The following is a 19,832-nucleotide window of genomic DNA, read 5'->3' as shown; positions in this document are numbered from 1 at the left end:
TGGGTGAAGCTATAACTTTCACTCCTGCCAAATCATCCCCCAGGAGTAAATCAACTCCATGCACAGGTAATTGTTTAACCACTCCTACAACCACCGATCAAGATAACAAACCACACTCCAATTGCACTTTGTACAATAGAACCGGGATATACTCTCCACTTATCTCGTCTACCAATACTTTAGCTTTCATTGAACTCTCTGGAGGGAAAACTAGGTCCTTCTCCAGCAAAAGAGTTTAATAGCTCTTGTGTCCCCTAAAACAGTTATGAGTTTAGCTGCATCATTTGATGAAAAACGGGTTATCTTTCCTTTAGACAAAAACCCTTTATACCTCTCATCTACATTATTCACTTCTCTGGCATTCACAGCAGTGTTTATGTCCAGGCCCTTATTTGTAGCTAAAGGTACAAGTTGATCCATGGCATTTTCTTTTTGAGTTCCCTTCAGACTCACTCTTACGAACTCCAATAAGTCCCATGGGCTTCCCTCGCAACTTCCAGCATTCTGAACAAATGTGTCCCACTTTATTACAATGGAAACACTTAGGTCTTTGAGTTTCACCTCCACCCTCAGTACCTTCCTTCCTGACCTGGGGAAGAGATCTCAAGGTATTCCCAACTATCCATTCTTTATCCTGGCGACTCACCTTCCTTTCACCTTCCTACTTTCTATCCTTTTCAAATTTATGGGGGTGATGGAAAAAAGGTTTTGTGTTATGGATCAGCCCATAATCGTCAACCATTACTGCTGTCTGTCTAGCAGTTGCAACCCTTTAGTCTTTGACATGGCTTCTTATTACAAAAGGTTTTTAAATTCTTCCAAGAGAATGGTCTCTCTGAGAACTTCATAAGTAATTTCAACTCCTAATGCTCGTGTCCACCTGTCAAAATTACTTTGCTTAATCCTTTCAAATTCAATCTAAGCTTGCCCTGGCTGTTTACTTAAATTTCAAAACTTTTGTCTGTATGTTTCAGAGATCAACTCATATGCACTCAAAATTGCCTTTTTCACCACACCATAATCCCTAGAAACCTCCTCTGACAGTGAAGTATAAATTCTGTGCTCTACCTGTCAATTTGCTCTGCTTGGGCAATGTCTAATTTTCCTTTGGCCAGTTCATCTGTTCAGCTACCTTCTCAAATGAAATAAAGAATGTTTTAACATCCCTTTCCTCAAATTTTGGAAGAGCTTGTTCAAATCTAAGTTTAACTGCTGTGTTGCATTGATTTTAAATTGGGGACCTATTGTGGCACAGACTTGTGTGCAAAGGGGCAGGAGATGAAAGACAAAACACCTAGATAAGGAGACATGAAACCAAAGGGACCATCGGAACTGAGTGCATGTGAATAACAGTTTCAGGGAAATTGTCACATGCCTGGTCAACGGATGCTGGGAACAAGGTGCGGTCACTGGAGATTGGCTTGTGGCTCAGTAAGGGGTATGAGGTAGATATAGAGACACTGCTGAGTTCAGAGTGGCAAAAATCAATTAGCTTTAAAAAAAAAGTCCACAGAAACATTGGTACTGGAGTCAGGAAGAGTGACCTGGTCAGTCATCAAAAGACATGCCAGAGAAATTGTTAGCGGGCAGACCACCCAGGATGAGTTCCAGCACATGGGGATACTAAGCAATTGAGAATGGCAGTTTCTCTCAAAAGAGAAAGGTAGAGCAAATGAATCCAGAGCTCCCTAAATGAAAAAGGGGATAGGAATTAAGATAAAGAAGAAAAAGTGTGCTTATGACAGTTGTCAGGTGGAAAATACAATTACCAAGTGAAATATAGAAGGTTCAGAGGGGAGGTGAAAAAGCATATTAGAGAAGCAAAGAGGGATTATCAGAAAAGACTGGCAACCAACATAAAGGGGGATCCCAAAGTCTTCTGTAGGCATATAAATAGTAAAAGAGTGGTAAAAGGAGGAGTAGGGCCAATTAGGGACTTAAAAAAGGATTTACACATGAAGGCAGGGGAATGGCTGAGGTTTAAAATGAATATTTTGCATTTGACTTTACCATGGAAGCGGATACTACCGAGGCTATGGTGACAGATGAGGAAACTCTGTCATGAGAAGGATTCAAAATTGATAAGGAGGAAGTGTTGAATAAACAGTCGGTAATTAAAATTGGCAAGGCATAGGGACCAAATGAAATGCATCCAAGGATGTTGAAGGAAGCGAGAATGGAAATTAGAGAGGCAATGGCCGCAATTTTTCAAACTTCCCTAGACTCAGGGGAGGTTCCAGGGGACTGGAGAATTGTGAACATTACGCCCTTCTTCAACAAAGGTTGTAAGGATAAGCCCAACAATTACAGACCAGTCAACTTAACTTTGATAGTGGCGTAGTTTCTAGAAACAATTATTCACAATAGAATTAGTAATCACAGGAAAAACGTGGGTTGATTAGGAAGGGCCAGCATGATATCTGAAGGGGAAATGTTGTTTAACTAACTTGCTGGAGTTCTTTGAAGAGGTAACAGAGAGGGTTGATGAGGGCATTGCTGTTGGTTTGGTGTACATGGACTTTCAAAATGGTATTGCTTCTCCTGATTTTTCTAATGATCTAGATCTTGGTGTGCAGGGAATAATTTCAAAGTTTGCAGATCATATGAAACTTGGAAGCATTGTAAGCTGTGAGGTCAGTATAGAACTTCAAAAGGACATAGACAAGTTGGTGGATTGGAAAGATAGGTGGAAGATTAAGTTTAATGCAGAGAAGTGTGAGGTGATGCATTTTGGTAGAAAGAACATGGAAAGACAATATAAAACAAGGGGTACAATCCTTAAGGGGGTGCAGGAGCAGAGGGACGTGGGTGTATAAGTGCATAGATCATTGAAGGTGGCAGGACAGATGGAGAGAGCAGTCCATGAAGCATGTTGTATCCTGGGATTTATTAATAGGGCCATAGAGTACAAGAGCAAGGAGATGATGCTGAACTTATATAAGACACTAGTTAGGCCTCAGCTGGAGTATTGTGTACAGTTCTGGACCCCACATTATAGGAAGGTTTGTGAATGCATTGGAGAGAGAGCAGAAGAGGTATACAAGAATGGATCCAGGGATGAGAAACTTCAGTTATTGAGACTGTTCTCTTTAGAGAGGAGAAGGCTAAGAGGAGATTTGATAGAGATATTGAAAATCATAACAGGGCTGGATAGAGTAGATGTTCCTGCTCATAAAAGGATAGAGAAAGAGAGAGCGCAGATTTAAGTGATTTGCAACTGAAGCAAATGTGATGTGAGAAAAAACTCTCACACAGTGAGTGGTTCGTAAAAGCAATACCAATACCGACCTCTAGGGAACTCCACTAAAAAACTTCCTCCAGCCAGAAAAATATCCATTGACCATTACTCTGATCCTCCACTCAGCCAATTTTGTATCCATGTTACTACTGTCCCTTTTATTCCATGAGCTTTAATTTTTCTCACAAGTTTGTTGGGTGGTACTGTATCAAATGCCTTTTGAAAGTCCATTTCCACCAAAGCAACAGCATTACCCTCATCAACCCTCTCTGTTACCTCTTCAAAGAACTCCAGCAAGTTAGTTTAACATGATTTCCCCTCTAGAAATCCATGCTAGCTCTTCTTAATCAACCCACATTTTTCCATATGACTACTAATTCTACCTGAATAATTGTTTGAGGTGGAGGCAGCTTCAAGAATATAAACAATGTGCAAGGGTACGGGGAAAAGGCAGGAAATGGCATTGAGTCATAATGCTCATTTTAAGAGCTGGAGCAATTACAATGGGCTGAATGGCCTCTTTCACGCTGTGACAATTCTGTGAATTGATTACTATAACATCACGAATTGTCATAGTTGAAAGAAGTGCTTAGTAAAAGGGATTGCCATGTATGATGGAATGCATACTCATTGGGCTGAATTTTCTGTTGATCGGGCAGGTGCATGCCTGACCTGATCGGGCGTGTAATCACGCGAGGTGACGTCGGGCAAGCATCCCGACGTCATTCCACGCTTGCGCGGTATTTCACTTGGCAGACACGCTTGCGACTTTTGCTCCTGATTGGGATGCTTGGACATTTATTTTCTGACTTTCAAAACATTATTTCATGATTTTTGGGTCTGCAGCTCCCTGAGGCAGCTCCCTACCTTCAGGGAGCTTTCTCTCAGCACTGGCCTGCGCCCACATTGACGTAATTGCCCATTCCTCCTCCTGTCCCCACCCCGGCAGCGCTGAGCTTTTCAGCGCGCGCTACATGCTGGCTGGTCATTAATTGGCCAGCAAGTGCGAAATCGTGGCTGGAGGCTGATTGCGGTGGGCGGTCCTTTCCCAGCTGATCCTGGGCCCACTGATCGCACCCACCCAGCGAGATGAAAATTCAGGCTATTGTATTTGTCATTATTACTCTGTCCTTTTTAAAGTAGAGAGTTGACTTTGATAAGTTGGAGATCGTACATTTCCCCCAGGTGGGGAGCTTAAAATTGAGGCCATAGAGTTGTACAGCACAAAAGGAAGCAATTTGGCATATCATGCACGAACTGGCTCTCTGAACAAGTTATCCATTGTTCCTTCCCTACACCTTTTGTTTTCTTTTTCAAATATTTATCCAGCTCCCTTTAAGAATGTTTCTGTTTCTGCTGTTATTTCTAATAGAACATTCCTAATAGAACACCCTTCTCTGTAAAAAAAAATTCTTCTAACTTCTCACTTAATTCTTAATTCTTAAATGTACATCCTCCAATTACTAACTCACCAACAAGTGAAAATAGTTTTTTCCTATTTCCACGCCAGATTGGATTAGTGGAAACATGCTGACCTTTGATTTAGCAGATTACGGGTGTCAAACCCGACTGCAAAACCTAATCGCATAATCGAGGCTGACACTTTGTAATACGGGAGGAATGTTGCATTATCAGAGGTGCTGTGGGAGCTCTCACAGAGTCCCGACCAACACATCCCTCAACCATGATCACTAAAGCAGATTATCTAGCTAAATAAAAACAGGCCTGTCAGATATCCTTTTGACCTTCTATGTTCTAATGAAAAGAACCCACATTTCTCCAGTTATTTTCTCATAACAGAAGCTTGCTATTGTTGCTTCATTTTAGTGAATCCCTTTTATATCATTTTGTATTTTGTGTTTCTTATCATAAAACCTAGAATCCTATTTGTTATTTTTATTAAAGCTTTATTATATTGTTCACCAAGTTTTAAAATGTTATCTGATTGTCTGGTTTTATCATTTAGTCCATCTGTCCTCTCCTTTTTCATTCTCCATCTCCTAACATTTCTTCATGTTAAATGTTGTGATGGAACAGAACCTACCCCTGCACGTTTCTATCAAAAAATATACCCTTATTGCTATTTCTTATTTTTAAACAGGACTTTTTGGCTGAATCGAGACCATTAACATGGCTTACCCCCTGTCTGTGGGTTATCATCTGTGAGTCTCCAGAACAAAAGAATTCACTTCTCAGTTTTGGGAATGTCACACCTCATTATGTCTAAGGAGCTTCCACCAGACTACCTGGGGCTGCACAGCCCAACTTTAAAGGGAGCTACTGGAAGGCCATTTGCATTTGACAAACCATGATTGCTGGTGGAATCTGTGAATCTACGAAGACAATGACTTCCCAAACACCATGCCCTCAACAAATAACACCTCTTTCAACCCGTAATGACTGAGACATTACAAGCTTGGAACACAAAGCCAATTTCCAGACACTGGATAAACATTCTTTGTTGAAGACATAGTGGAGAGGTAAGGTCACATGACCTAAGGCTCTGGCTTGTTGAACAGGTTAACTTTGCCTTCCTGAGCTGCGAACTCCAGTCTGCTGTTTAACGCCTGACTGTCAGGCCAAGCTGGACAACTGACCCCCATCTAACCTGACTCTGTGGAAGTTTTGTACCATTATCTGCAAAACTGATTCATCTCTGCATGCCTCCATCATCTTGTGACACCAACACCACGGGAAAAGCAAATTTTACAGAATTGGTTTTCAGCCCGCCAACCTCCATGAAAGAATTCATCATTGGACTTTGATTCTGGACTCTGGAGCTCACAGGAACCAATATTTATTTTCTTTGTGGTTTCTATACTATAAAACCTTCTTTTTACTATCCCTCCAGAGGGGAAAGCTGCTGGCCTTCCTTTTCATGGTTTTTCTGAATATTTGCAATAAACTAACCTTCTGAGTTAATCCTAACTCAAGCTTGTTGTAGGGTGTAGGGGTACCCCCTTTTCTCTCAGAGAGCCTCCCCACACTCAAGTTTGTGATACCCGATACACAAGTGTATGGCTTGAACAGAATGACCAGCAAGACAAGTTTCTTCTGATAATCCATAATTGCTTTATTGAATCACCCACAGCCCTCAGAGAAGGTCTGCATTCAGCAGTCATGAAATACAGTTACGTTACCCAGAACCCTGTCCCATTAGAGGCTAAACCCCCACCTTGTTCCTAATACAGATATTTCTGTGGTTAACTAAAATAACATGGGAAAACTACAGAATTAAAACAACCTATACCCAGTACCAAGCACAAAGTCACCACGACTAGGTTTAAACTTACAAAATCACAGGCAAAACACCACACCTTGTCCTGAAACTTTAAGAAAAACATTCAAACCAATGTCACCATGATTTGGCTGAAACCACTTACAATCCCAAAAATGGCTGTCTAGTGCTTGAATCAAGGGGACCAGTCGTGACTCTTCTTCCAACTGTAGCCCAGATATTCTGACGTGCTCTTCTTTTATAATGATTTAACTCAGACATGTCCAAACATATTTCCTGTTGTTCCAATGTCCAGTTAGGTGATTCCACACAAAGTCCAGACAAATGTAGTCAGCTCCTGATGGTTGAAACGGTACAGGGTTTTCCATGGAAGATGTACCCAGATGAATATTATCAGTTCTCATATTGCAATGTGTTGTTTGAGGTGGCACAGTAAAAGCACCTGGCTGCAAACTTAACGAAGGTTTGAATGACCCAATTTCAGTACTATTGTCTGTGGTGCAAACCTTAGTTGCATAATTCATTGAGTGTATTATATTGATGATATGTCCTTTGTGCCATTGCATTGGGTAATCAGACTTCTTGATTGTGTTAGTCAATGGCAGGTAATGGCATTTCCCTGGTATCATTGTTCCCTGAAAGTCAGTCAATGTCCAAACCTTTTCGATGAGTCACTGTTTTTGCTAGATGTCCGAATTAACCCCTTACTGCCTAGTCCTATGCTGTTGGCTGCAGCTTGGCTTTTGTAATTTATAGTTCCAATCATGAGGTCAAAACATGTCCGGTGGTTTAGATTTTATATTCCATATATTCCGCTGTCAGAGGGGATACCAATCCTACAAGGGTTATTAGTAGAAATCAGAACACACAAAAACCGTGGCGTTGGAAACTATGCCACAGCTTATTCAAAATAAAATCAAAACATCTTCTGTTTACAGATAGGTGGCAAGAGCAAAAATCAGTGATGTTTGAACTGACTCCCTCTTGTCTGTAACAATCATCATTTTTTAAAAATTAAATCTACCAACTTGTCTATGACCTCCTGGTGCTCATTGCAGCTACCAATACTACTTTTATTTCATTTGCAAATTTTTTAATTGTGCCCCTTAATCCCAAATCCAGATCATTTATTTATATTGAAAAAAGTAATGATCCCACAACTTTGCTTTTTATTCTGAACACATGAAATGGACAGGCAGGAAAAAACCAGCCTGTCCATCCAGCCTGCTCCACATCCTGCTGGGATAGTTTTAGTGAGCAAGGAAGGGAGGGAGCAAAATTCTTAAGTTGCATCCAGAACTTTTTTAGCCAGTATATAGAAAGCCCAAAAAGGGAGGGGGAAGATCTGGACCTAATATTCGGAAATGAGCCCGGGCAGGTGGAAGGCGTATCATAAGGGGAACATTTTGGAGATAGTGACCATAACTCATTTAGATTTAAGATAGTTGTGGAAAAGGATAAAGTTGGGCTGGGAATAAAAGTTCTAAACTGGGAAAAGGCTAATTTTACTAAGATGAGATGTGATTTGGCCAAAGTGAACTGGGAGCAGCTATTTGCAGATAAAACTGTGTCAGAGCAGTGGGAGGCATTCAAGGAGGAAATAACAAGAGTTCAGGGTAAAGACAATGGGAGTGGGGAGGCAAGTTCAGAGAACCCTGGATATCAAGGGACATAAAGATTAGGATTAAGAAAAAAAGAGAAACTTATGGCAGATACCAAAGGCTCAATATGGCAGAGTCCTTAGAGGACTATTAAGAAGTGCAGGGAGGAACTTAAGAAGGAAATTAGGAGAGCTAAGAGAGTGCATGAGAAAGCATTGGTGGGGTAGCACCAAAAGGGTTTTTTAAAATATATAAAGAGCAAGAGAATAACTAGGGAAAGAATAGGGCCAATTAGGGTTCATTGGGTAATCTGTGTGTGGACCCCTAAAACATGAGTATAGTCCTCAATGAATACTTTCCATCGGTCTTCAAAATGGAAAAGGACGACAGAGATATAGACATCAGGGTGGAGGTCTGTGAAATATTAGAGGAAATTAACATAGAGAGATAGGCCTTAAAAGTGGATAAATCTATCGGCCCAGATGAGATGCATCCCACGGTGTTGAGGGAGGCAAGGGAAGAGATATCATGGGCTCTGGCAGTAATTTTCAAATCCGCTCTGGCCACAGGTGACATGCCAGAGGACTAGAGGACTGCTAACATTATTAAAAAAGGGAGAAAGGATACATCAGGAAATTACAGGCCAGTCAGTCTAACCTCAGTGGTGGGGAAGCTACTAGAAAGAATTCTGAGGGACTAGAATATATCTGCACTTGGAGACACACAGATTACTCAGAGATAGTCAGCATGGCTTTGTTAAGGGAAGGTCATGTTTGACAAATTTGATCGAAATTTTTGAGGACGTAACCAGGAGTGTTGATGAGGGTAATGCATTTGATACATGGACTTTAACAAGGCTTTTGACAAGGTCCCTCATGGCAGACTGGTCAAGAAATTAAAATCCCAAGGGATCCAAGGCAAAGTGGCAAATTGGATCCAAAAATTCTGAGAGGAATGAAGCAGAGGGTGATGGTAGAGGAATGTTTCTGTGATTGGAAGTCTGTTTTCAGTGGGGTTCCGCAGGGCTCAGTAAACTGGTCAGGTGAGCAGAGCAGTGGCAAATGGAATTCAACCTGGAAAAGTGTGAGGTAATGCACTTGGAGAGGGCTAACATGGCAAGGGATTACACTATGAATGGTAGGACCCTCAAAAACGCTGATGATCAGAGGGATCTTTATGTGCATATCCATAAATCCCTGAAGGTAGCAGTTAGATAAAGTGGCTAAGAAGGCATATGGGATACTTGCCTTCATTAACCAAGGCATAGAATACAAGAGCAGGGAAATTATGTTGGAACAGTGTAAAACGCTGGTTAGGCCATAGCTGGAGTACTGCGTGCAGTTCTGGTCACCACATTATAGGAAGGATGTGATTGCACTGGAGGGGATACAGAGGATGTTTACCAGGATGCTGCCTTGGGCTGGAGGGTCTGAACTATGAGGAAAGATTGGATAGGCTGGGGTTGTTTTTCTTGGAGCAGCAAAGGTTGAGAGGGGACCTGATAGAGCTGCGTAAGATTATGAGGGGCATAAATAGGGTGGATAGGAAGGAACTTTTTCTATTAGTAGAGGGGTCAATATCTAGGGGGCATAGATTTAAGGTCAGAAGTAGAAGGTTAAGAGAGGAGTTCAGGAGAAATTTTTCACTCAGCGGGTGGTGGGTGTCTGGAACTCGCTGCCTGAAAAGGTGGTTGAGTCAGAAACTCTCATAACATTTAAGAAGTATTTAGATATTCACTTACATTACCATAGCATCCAGGGCTATGGGCCAAACACCAGAAAATGGGGTTAGTGTAGTCAAATCTTTGTTGATCTGTGCATGATGGGTTGAGTAGCCTCCATCTGTGCTGTAAATATCTGAGTTCATGGACAGAATATTGCCCTCAGATGGCGTGCGGGCCCCACCAGCTCGGCAATGGGCGGACAGCAATCTCCCACCACTGAAACGGGGCCCGCCGCCATTTTAAGTGGCCGGGCCAATTAAGGCCCACCCAGCGGCATCTCCAACAGAAAGAGCTATGTGCTTCCTGTGCAGGGGGGAGGGATTCCTCATCTGTCAAAGTGTGCTCTTTTGCGCATGCGCTCAAAAGAGCGCACTTCTTCCTGAGGCAAAGCCCTGTCTCAGGGAGAATACTGACAGTGTCAAAAACATTAAAAATGGAAACATTAAAAAATTATTAACATATCCCCCTCATGTGACAATGTCACACGAGGTGGGACATGTTAATAAAGAACACAAACTTTATTAATTTTTTACAATACGGACATGAAACTTCATCCCGCCAGCCTTAAGGTTGGATGGGCAGTCTTTAATTACTTTAAATAGCCTGTCAACTGGCCTCAATTGGCCATTGACAGGTCGGCAGGCAGACAACTGATTTCGCTATCCGCCCGCCTTCCTAAAAATTTGAATGGACCAGGATGTCGTCGGGGATTCCTCCCGATGTCATCCCGCGTCATTTTCCCCTCGGCGACCAGGCCCTGCACCCAAATCGCCAAGAGGAAAACCTTGGCCTATGAGTCTACACCATGATGCTCAGTCCGGCACGATCCTTGGTATATGGGCATCACTGAAACGGCCAACATTTATATAAACGACATAGATGATTATGTGAGGGGTAGGAGTCAGCTATGTCTACTGCAGCACAGCAGCATTCAGATCTTTGAACTACTGATTCCACCAATGCAATGCCTTGTTGACCTTTGACAAGGTCCCACTTGGGAGACTTATAAAGAAGGCAAATGCACGTGGGATACAGGGTAATTTGATAAGGTGGATTCAAAATTGGTTTAGTTGTAGGAGACAGAGGGTGATGACAGAAGGTTGCTTTAGTAACTGGAAGACAGTATCCAGTGGTGTACCACAGAGATCTGTGCTGGATCCCCTACTATTTGTCATTTACATAAACAACATAGATGACTACATGGGGGAGTTAGGATTAGTGAGTTTGCGGATGACGCAAAGATTGTCCAGCTGGTTAACAGTGAGGTTGAGTGTCTTGGGCTACAGGAAGATATAGATGGGATGGTCAAATGGGCAGATAAGTGGCAGATGGAATTTAACCCTGGAATATGTGAGGTGATACACTTTGGAAGGAATAATTTGACAAGGAAGTATTCAATGAACAGCATGACACTAAGAAGTTCTGAGGAACAAAGGGACCTTGGTGTGTGTGTCCATAGATCTCTGAAGGCAGAAGGGCATGTTAGTGGGGTGGTGAAAAAGGCATATGGGACACTTGCCTTTATCAATCAAGGCATAGATCACAAAAGTAGGGAGGTCATGTTGGAATCATATAGAACCTTGGTGAGGCCACAGCTGGAGTACTGTGTGCAGTTCTGGTCACCACCTTATAGGAAGGATGTGATTGCACTGGAGGGGGTGCAGAGGAGATTCACCAGGATGTTGCTTGGGATGAAACATTTAAGTTATGAAGAGGGGTTGGATAGACTTAGATTGTTTTCGTTGGAGCAGAGAAGACTGAGGGGCGACCTGATCAAGGCGGACAAGATTATGAGGGGCATGGACTGGGTGGATAGGGAGCAGCTGTTCCCCTTAGTTGAAGAGCTAGTCACAAGGGGTCATAAGTTCAAGGTGAGGGGCAGGAGGTTTAGAGGAGGATGTGAGGAAAAGCTTTTTTACTCAGAGGGTGGTGATAGTCTGGAATGCGCTGCCTGGGAGGGTGGTGGGTTGCCTCACATCCTTCAAAAAGTACCTGGATGAGCACTTGGCACGTCATAACATTCAAAGCTATGGGTCAAGTGCTGATAAATGGGATTAGGTAGGTAGGTCAGGTGTTTCTCACGTGTTGGTGCAGATTCGATGGGCTGAAGGGCCTCTTCTGCGCTGTGTGATTCTGTGATTTATTGCCTGCACGTATTGACCACTAGGAAACAGCACTGTTTACGTTTCTACATTCCAAAGAACATTTATTATGGACTCTCTATTTTGCATCCTTTAACCAACTTTTTAACCACATTGCTGCAATTTATTTAATGTCATCTGACTTAAATTTATCAACAAGCCTCCTATGCAGCACTTTTTCAAATGCCTTTGGAAAATCCATGTACACAACATTCTTCATTAACACACTTCATTATTTCCTCAAAGAAACACTCTTTAAAACATGGCATGCCTTTCAGAAATTCCTGCTGTTTGGTTGTAATTGCCCCATGTTTATCTCAGCTGTACTAATTTTATCCTCCAAGGTGGCCCCTAGAACCTTTCCCACTACAAAGGCAGCCAACCAATCCATTGCTACCCGATTTATCCCTTTGCCTCTATTTGGACAGATCTGTTATGTTGGTAATCCTTCAGTTCTCTGACACAATATTCATATCTAAGGATGGCTCAAAGATTGTGGTCGGATCCTCTCATGCTTCCTCTCTGACTTACCACCTCCACCTCTTGCACTTTTTCATTCCTACTACCACATTCTTCTGTGAAAACCAAGGCAATCATTTATTGCTTCCGCCAGTCATTCATTTGTCATAAGAAGGTGGTCATTTTTCTTATCTAATCAGGTCATAATTGTGAGAGGCACTGACAAATTGAAATGGCAATTCAGGAGAAACTTTACCCAGAGTGATAAGAATTTGAAACATGCAACCGCAGGGTGTAGTTGAAGCAAATAAAATAGATGTATTAAAGGTGATGCTAGACGGGCACTTGAAGGAGAAAGGGATAGAAGGATGAGCTAATAGAGTTAGATGAAGAGGAGTGGGAAGAGCTCATGTAGAACAAACAGTGGCAGAGACAAGTTGGAATGAATGGCTTGTTTCTGTGCTGTAGACTCAATGAGCAGAGTCTGACTAACTTTTACCAATTAAGAGGCTGCCTCTGGGACCCCCATCCAATTAGGAGTGAAGGATGAGCTCCGCAGGTTTGGGGCCCTACCAGGAGAGGTGGTGCTGATGTATGTGAGAGACAGAAGATTTTAGAAAATGGTTAAAATAAGTGTGGCCACAGCTGGCTGGCCATCATTGTGGAGGGGTGCACCCACTCTCCACCCCGCCCCACAGAATGGCCTGTGGCTACAGTTGTACCCTCTGACTTTGCAGCTCCAGGTGGCAGGGGAAGCAGAATTAAAGGAGACCTCATTGGCCTACTCCCACCCCCACAGCTCCAGCCCCCCACGCCACCCCCACCCCAATCTGCTGCCAGGAGGTTACCTTTAGTTATCTGTTAGGTTTCAACCCAGTGGAAGGCCTCTCTGCCATTGGGAAGAGGTGGCAGCATCAATTTACCCCCAAGTGGGCACTTAATTGCTACTAATTGGTTATCTGATGCTGTTGGACAGGTAGCTGGTGACAGACTGACCCTTCCTCAGGCAAAATCGCTTGGACATGTGGGTAGATGTCTGGACAACTTTCAAACAGTGCCTGCTCTCTTATCTCCAAAGTTGCTTCTGCATGGCTGATGGCATTCTATCCAGTGTAAGCTCTATGGCCTGAATCTTCTGCTCGGCCTGCAGAGGCAGGCCCCGCTCACCGACCCATAAAATGACGTGCCGCAATGTCGGGCATGCTTCCCGACGTCACCACGCATCATTCCGATCTTCAGTTTAGCAGGTGCACACCGGCGCAATTAACAGGGCTGCCCGTCCAACCTTAAGGTTGGTGGGGGGCAGGCGAACAGCCCAGGCGGCCTTCGCATTTTTCATGGAACCTCATGTACGGGCGGGATGAGGTTTCATGAAGGTTTATGAACTTTAATTAAAAATTTTAATAAAATTCATAGACATGTCCCAGCTCAATGTCACATGAAGGGACGTGTCCGAATAATTTTTAAAAATCTTTTATTCACTTTTTCACAATTAAATTAAACTCCCTGAGGCAGCTCCATGCCTTAGGTAGATTTCCGTGCTCAGCCTCGCCCCCGAACCCGCACAGGGAGCGCCTAGACCTCCTGGGTGTGCATCATGCTGGATGGGCTTTAATTGATCCGCCCACATTAAATAGCGGCGCACAGCCGATCGCAGGCGGCAATCAGCTGTGTGCCCGCCTATGCCCGCTCCTGCTTAGCCCCCCTATGCTTCTTTCATGATCCTTTTGCTGTTTGTGTTTTTAAAATCCTTTATTATTTCTCTTTATCTAACCTACAAGTATTTCTTCATGCTCTCATTTAGCCTTTGCAAGTTCCTTATCAATTTTCCCTGTTTATATTCTGGTTGATTTCTTTGTATCCATTGCTTTTGATTTATCAAGTGCCTTTTGAGTCAGATTTGGTGAACTGTATGAGTTTCGGTTTGTCCATTTATTTTTTCAGATGTATAAGCTGAAACCTGTTTTAAATTCACTCATTCCAGGTTTAACCAAAAGCTGTAACATTTATTCTCCACCAAACACAGAAACAATTTCCATCTAAATTTGTTGATTTTTCTTAATTAAAATTGAAAACTAAATCAAAATCCTTGAAAGAATGAATCCTGATTATGCTTTCTGGGGACTCTTCTAAAATTTACACAAAGCCTGAATTTCCTCAGCTATTCTGGCTCATTTTCACTTTCACCGTAACCCAGCAGGAATAGAACAAAGAACAAAGAACAAAGAAAAGTACAGCACAGGAACAGGCCCTTCAGCCCTCCAAGCCTGCGCCGATCATATTGCCCATCAACTAAAATATTTTGCACTTCCGGGGTCCATATCCCTCTATTCCCATCCTATTCATGTATTTGTCAAGCTGCCTCTTAAATACCACTATCGTACCTGCTTCCACCAACTCCTCTAGCAGCGAATTCCAGACACTCACTACCATCTGCGTAAAAAACTTGCCCCGCACATCTCCTCTATAGTTTTCTCCTATCACCTTAAATCTATGACCCCTAGTAATTGACCCTTCCACCCTGGGAAAAAGCTTCTGACTATCTACTTTGTCCATGCCACTCATAATTTTGTAAACTTCTATCAAGTCGCCCCTCAATCTCCGTCGCTCTAGTGAGAACAATCTGAGTTTCTCCAACCTCTCCTCATAGCTAATAACCTCCAGACCAGGCAGCATCCTGGTAAACCTCCTCTGCACCCTCTCCAATGCCTCCATATCCTTCTGGTAATGTGGCAACCAGAATTGCATGCAATATTCCAAGTGTGGCCTAACCAAGGTTCTATACAGAATGTGCTAAAATAGCCACAAACTTTGCTGGGACTCAGATGTACTCGGTCCTGACCACAAGTTTAGTTTCCAGGAATTCCCTACTACCTGCTTGTAGAAGGAGTTTAACATAAGGAGGTGGTGGGAAATCTCTAAGTTGAAAGTTCCTGCATCCTAACCCTCAATTGAAAGTGAGCGTAACATCAATGGAGGAACATTTTTTTTCATTCACTGTGAAAGGGGGATGCAGGCTGTGATTGATGTTGGGGCTCTTGAAGATTTTGCATACAAATACTTTTTTAAAAGTGATCCCTGGCACAGCATCTTTACCTTTGAACCTCACGTCTTCCAACCAGGAAAACTTCAGTTGGTGCATCCATCCTTTATAGCAGGAAGGTGCTGCCAATGTGTGCTCTATGGTCCCCATCCTGGCCTTTGCAAAGGTTGGTGAGATGAGTGGGACAGGTCAGCAGTGTGCACGATCCTAATGTAACTGTTAGGATCACACGCTTGAGAAAAGCATTACGTTGCCAACAATTAAAGCACATGAAGTTTCCATAAGAAAATTCTTACAAAAAAACAACTTATGTGTTTCTCTTCAATCCCATCTATGCCTCAGGAAAACCAACATACATGATTGAGTTTTTAAGTACTATAGTGTAGTTTTAAAGATTGTAAAAGCATGTGCATGTGATCAAACATTCTGGCATTATCACCGCACTGTTTGCATTACAACTCATTCTAGCAATCTGTATTTAATTTCTGAGTACCATGATAACTTGCTCTCAGCACTAAATCTCATATTGGCTCACATGATCAAGAATCCTCTAGTCGAACAATCTAAACAGTCCCAGTGAAAGCCAACAGATGCTTACGCACATCCACACACAGCCAAGTTTCTACATAGATTTTGGTTGTGATAGTGCACAAGAATGTTCATTACATCAATGACAGTCCAGATGTTGTTATTTAATTCATCATACTAGATATATCTAGATATTTGTAATACATTCAGTTGTCTAATATGGCATGTAAGTAGCTTTGTCAGAGCAGGTGCTGCATCATTGCATGTGGGCCACTTTATCATTAGCACCAAGTCCAAATATTTTAGAATAGTTCTAATCACTATTTTCATCAGTCTCTTTACATGGGGTTGTATAGGATATATGCCACAGAAACTGGCCGCTCAGCCCAACCAGTCCATGCTCCAGCTGAGCCTCCTTCCCATCTTTTTTCATCTAAATCTACCACAGTAACCATATATTCACTTCTCCTCATATGCTTGTCTAGTTCCCCCTTAAAAGCATCTATTCTATTCACCTCAACCATTCCCTGTGGCATCGAATTCCACATTCTCACCACCCTTTGGGTGAAGAGGTTTCTCCTAAATACTCTTTTGGATTTCTTAGTGACCATCTTATATTGATAGCCTCTAGTTATGCCCTTTCTCACTGTGCCCACCCTATCAAAACCTTTCATAATTTTAAAGGCCTCTATTAGGTCACCCCTCAGCCTTCTTTTCTTTCAATAGAAAAGAGACCCAGCCTGTTAAAGCTTTCCTGAAATGTATACCACGCACTCCAGGTATCATCCTTGTAAATCTTTTCAGCTCACTCTCCAGTGCCTCTATACCCTTTTTGTAATATGGCAACCAGGACTGCATACAGTACTCTAAGAATGGTCAAACCCAGGTTCAATACAGGTTCAGCATAACTTCCCTACTTTTCAATTCTATCTCATTAGAAATACAACCTAGTGCTTAGTTTGCTTTCTTCATGGTCTTGCTAAGCTGTGGCACAATCTTCCGTGATTGATGTATTTGTACTCTGAGATCCCTTTGTTCCTCTACCTCATCTGAGCTTGCAACTTTCAAGTCATAAGTGACCTCCCTATTTTTCCTACCAAAATTTACCACCACACATTTATCTGATTTGAACTTCATTTGCTAATGACTTGCCCATTCAACAAGTTTCTTAACATCCTCCTGTAATCTGTTGCAGTTCTTCTCAGTATTGAATATCCCTTCCCCACCCCCAACACACACCCACACCCACCCACCCCACCCCCCAACAATTTGGTGTTATCACAAGTTTATAATTTGTGTTTTTGATTCTAAAGTCTAAATCATTAATATGACTTGTGAACAGCAGCAATCCCAGCACTGATCCTTGTCAAATACCACTTCCCATCTCCTGTCCCTCGAAATACTTACCCTTTACTCCCACTTTCTGCTTTCTGCCTTGAAGCCAGCTAGCAATCCATTTTGCCATGTGTTCTCTGACTCCACATTCTCTGACCTTATTCACTAGTCTATTAAGGGACAGGTTATCAAAGGCCTTTTGGAAATTCAGATAAATTACAACTACATTACCATTGTCTACTCTCCTTGTTACCTCCTCAAAAATCTAAGTAAGGTTGGTCAAGCAAATTTTTCCTTTTGAAATCCATGCCGACTAATCATTTAGGTTTATGGCTCCATGACTCCTTTTCTATGTCTGCTTAAGAAATATCATTGGAAATAAACCAATCAGAAAACTAGGAGGGAAGAACTGAAGGGGTGTTAGAACATTTTCTTTCTGCTGTGATAGCTGAGAAACCTGAGGTAGTAATGTTTTGAGCTTAGCCGATGGTTTCTGAGAGCCAGTTATAAATGTTTTACTGAATTCTTTCCCGCAGAGAAATTGTAACAAATGAACTATTAAAATTCTTAAACCCTTACAAAAGAAGGCAGTTTTTAAAAAACGTTAAAAATCCAGTTGCCAACTCCAAAGGTTCTGATCATGATTCCTGCCCCCAGAGCTATCCTCTCTACCCTAAAAAGTCATTCCAGATTCTATGCTGCTAGATTGGGACCAGGGCCAGGACTTTATGGCCCTTTTGCAGTGTGTCTCCCCCCGGTGAATGTGGAGAGCCATTTAAATCTCCATTCAGTTCAGTAAGACGTAATCTTCCACCAGACGGGAAGTGAGGTAAAATTCTGGCCCAAGTGTATCTAGGTCCCAGTCCAATCCTCATCCCATTTTGGCTGAGGTTATACCAGATTGTACAAATGGCCATTTATTATTAATCTCCTTTAGTAGACAAAATAAGAAAGCGCACTACATTAAGAACCTAACTAAATTTTAGCAAGTAACGTGGCATGCTAGATTTTCTAATTGTAATGCTACTTATTTTATTCATTTATTTTAAAAAGATTTCTGTCAGTGCTACAATTGGAGAACTAAAGACATTGGATAGAACCTAATGCTCTGGAAGAAGACTGGGAGGTGAAGGGGGCCATTTGAAGGGGCAGGAAGGTGCGGGGTGGAGAGCCTTTCACCTTCCTGGCTCTCTCCAGTTAAGTCATAATTAATACCATGGTACACCAGCCTGCAGTTGGGGGGTTCCACCCTGTTTGGGCACCCTATGCCCAACAGAGAGACCGACCAGTGGCAAGGGCTGGCCCATGGGAAGACCACCCGGGCTTTCAAGCTGACACTCCCAACCTACCTCGCCTGGTCCTGCCTGACTGGTATGCAGAGGTCCTTTCACTTACCTGGGTTCTGGGCACTTCTTCCTCCCTGCGACAGCTGCAGCAGTGGCCACTTCTCCCAGTGGCATTGCTGACACTGAAGAGCTGCCAGCCTGCGATTGGCTGGCAGCCTTCCGAGGCAAGACATACATCTTTTGGGCCCCAGGAATCCTGACAACAACTTGGTAGTTGCCTGATTGGCTTTTAATCATGTTGAGGTGCACAGGAATGGCCTCAGTGGCGCTACCGCTGACCCATCGTCATGATCATTAAATTCAGCCATTTATTTTTTATTTTCTTATCACTGTGAGAGCCTATATTCAATAACCTAAAAGGCTTTTTGAAAATTCACATTAATTTTTCTCTTTCAGATGCTTCAACTGATTGATTCCTTTCTCAATTAATCTTTAAATAAGCCCCCAAATTAAACAGAACACCCCATTTAGGTTGCAGAGAAGAGTATTTGAAGCCTTTTCAATTTTGATAATCACTTGATCGTTCACATTTGAAAAGGAACTGTCAGTTCAAGCTGAACTAATTACACAGCGTTACTTACATTTGACTTGTTCTTCTCTTCAGCCTTTACCTGATGAAAGTTGCAGTGAACTATAGGGGATAGGTTTAGTGCAGGAATTTGTGCTACAGTTGTTTTTTTAAACTATTAAACTAGATTCAAATGAACATCCACTGAATAAAAACAAAAATATCTCATTTTAGTCACACTATCTGGCAGAATAAGAGTTCCCTGCCTCAGGGAACTCAAGGATGAGTAGTAGTTCCACAGGAACTCACAGGGCAGATCAGCCTGCATCTGATGCGGTTGGCCACAAACTTGCCATTACCTAAAGAGAGGGTGCCTAAAAACATCAGCAACACATCATGCAGATGGACCCAAGGTACCATAGAAGCTGTCCCAGAGCTTTTAGCCTATGTCAATAAAAAGTACCACCTTCTCAAGGGCAACCAGGGATGGGCAATAAATGCTGGCCTAGCCAGCGATGCCCACATCCCATGAATGAATTCAAAAAATATTTAATGGAATATCTATAATAAACAGATGGATCCTGGAGTGCAGGGATAGGATTATGAGCTTTATCTCAAGGCACTAGTCGGCAACACTTGAGCCCTATACGAAACAATATCTATTGAGGTGTA

This window comes from Carcharodon carcharias, chromosome 16 (genome assembly GCF_017639515.1).
Source record: "Carcharodon carcharias isolate sCarCar2 chromosome 16, sCarCar2.pri, whole genome shotgun sequence".
NCBI classification, from domain to species: domain Eukaryota; kingdom Metazoa; phylum Chordata; class Chondrichthyes; order Lamniformes; family Lamnidae; genus Carcharodon; species Carcharodon carcharias.
Note: the sequence above shows the minus strand (reverse complement) of the source record.